The 2,500-nt window shown below is 41.8% G+C and overlaps 1 pseudogene; it reads right to left on the bottom strand.

Annotated features, from left to right (window-relative positions):
- Nucleotides 1-2,500, bottom strand: part of LOC116359997 (protein kinase C beta type-like) — a 124,414-nt pseudogene that overhangs the window by 59,714 nt on the left and 62,200 nt on the right.

Genomic DNA, 2,500 nt, shown 5'->3' with positions numbered 1-2,500 from the left:
CTATATTAGCTACTACGCTAGCTAGCTGGCTAGATAAACACGGTACTAAGATATCAGACAAGGAGGTAATATCCAGCGTAGCTAGCTAATGTTAGCTGGTTACCTATATTAGCTACTACGCTAGCTAGCTGGCTAGATAAACATGGTATTAAGATATCAGACAAGGAGGTAATATCAAGCGTAGCTAGCTAATGTTAGCTGGTTACCTATATTAGCTACTACGCTAGCTAGCTGGCTAGATAAACATGGTACTAAGATATCAGACAAGGAGGTAATATCCAGCGTAGCTAGCTAATGTTAGCTGGTTACCTATATTAGCTACTACGCTAGCTGGCTAGATAAACATGGTACTAAGATATCAGACAAGGAGGTAATATCCAGCGTAGCTAGCTAATGTTAGCTGGTTACCTATATTAGCTACTACGCTAGCTAGCTGGCTAGATAAACATGGTACTAAGATATCAGACAAGGAGGTAATATCCAGCGTAGCTAGCTAATGTTAGCTGGTTACCTATATTAGCTACTACGCTAGCTAGCTGGCTAGATAAACATGGTACTAAGATATCAGACAAGGAGGTAATATCCAGCGTAGCTAGCTAATGTTAGCTGGTTATCATTTTGAACATCCACCAATTTTCGGGGGCAACGAGCCATCTGACTTGTTTGTAACTTTGGCTATTTCCTGTGCTGATCTGACCAGACGCAATCGGTTGGACTGAAAACCTACAGGACAGTAGATCTCCAGGAAGAGGGTTGGACTGAAAACCTACAGGAAGGTAGATCTCCAGGAAGAGGTGTGGACTGAAAACCTACAGGACGGTAGATATCCAGGAAGAGGTGTGGACAGCCCTGATTTAGGCTATGGCAATTAGGGAATAGGACATTTGGCAAGTCGAACTGCTATGTGCTCGCTGCGCCTCGTTGTTCTAGCGCTTGCCAGACAGAAGTTCAAATATTCAAATAAGACATCGTTTGTGACATCACAATGTCGTCGCCGTCGGCGAACAGACCGGAACAATATAAAGAGGTAATGACAGTAGATGATCTGGAGAACAGACCAGAACAATATAGAGAGTTGATGACAGTAGATGATCTGGAGAACAGACCAGAACAATATAAAGAGGTGATGACAGTAGATGACTGATGATCTGGAGAACAGACCAGAACAATATAGAGAGTTGATGACAGTAGATGATCTGGAGAACAGACCAGAACAATATAGAGAGTTGATGACAGTAGATGATCTGGAGAACAGACCAGAACAATATAGAGAGTTGATGACAGTAGATGATCTGGAGAACAGACCAGAACAATATAAAGAGGTGATGACAGTAGATGACTGACGATCTGGAGAACAGACCAGAACAATATAGAGAGGTGATGACAGTAGATGACTGATGATCTGGAGAACAGACCAGAACAATATAAAGAGGTGATGACAGTAGATGATCTGGAGAACAGACCAGAACAATATAGAGAGGTGATGACAGTAGATGACTGACGATCTGGAGAACAGACCAGAACAATATAAAGAGGTGATGACAGTAGATGACTGACGATCTGGAGAACAGACCAGAACAATATAGAGAGTTGATGACAGTAGATGACTGATGATCTGGAGAACAGACCAGAACAATATAAAGAGGTGATGACAGTAGATGATCTGGAGAACAGACCAGAACAATATAGAGAGGTGATGACAGTAGATGACTGACGATCTGGAGAACAGACCAGAACAATATAAAGAGGTGATGACAGTAGATGACTGACGATCTGGAGAACAGACCAGAACAATATAGAGAGTTGATGACAGTAGATGACTGATGATCTGGAGAACAGACCAGAACAATATAGAGAGTTGATGACAGTAGATGACTGATGATCTGGAGAACAGACCAGAACAATATAAAGAGGTGATGACAGTAGATGATCTGGAGAACAGACCAGAACAATATAAAGAGGTGATGACAGTAGATGACTGATGATCAGGAGAACAGACCAGAACAATATAGAGGGTTGATGACAGTAGATGATCAGGAGAACAGACCAGAACAATATAAAGAGGTGATGACAGTAGATGATCTGGAGAACAGACCAGAACAATATAGAGAGTTGATGACAGTAGATGACTGACGATCTGGAGAACAGACCAGAACAATATAGAGAGTTGATGACAGTAGATGATCTGGAGAACAGACCAGAACAATATAGAGAGTTGATGACAGTAGATGATCTGGAGAACAGACCAGAACAATATAGAGAGGTGATGACAGTAGATGATCAGGAGAACAGACCAGAACAATATAAAGAGGTGATGACAGTAGATGATCTGGAGAACAGACCAGAACAATATAGAGAGTTGATGACAGTAGATGATCAGGAGAACAGACCAGAACAATATAAAGAGGTGATGACAGTAGATGATCTGGAGAACAGACCAGAACAATATAGAGGGTTGATGACAGTAGATGACTGACGATCTGGAGAACAGACCAGAACA

This window comes from Oncorhynchus kisutch, unplaced genomic scaffold (assembly GCF_002021735.2).
Source record: "Oncorhynchus kisutch isolate 150728-3 unplaced genomic scaffold, Okis_V2 Okis06b-Okis10b_hom, whole genome shotgun sequence".
Classification (NCBI taxonomy): domain Eukaryota; kingdom Metazoa; phylum Chordata; class Actinopteri; order Salmoniformes; family Salmonidae; genus Oncorhynchus; species Oncorhynchus kisutch.
The sequence above is the reverse complement of the archived record's forward strand: the minus strand, read 5'-3'. Positions and strand labels throughout refer to the sequence as shown.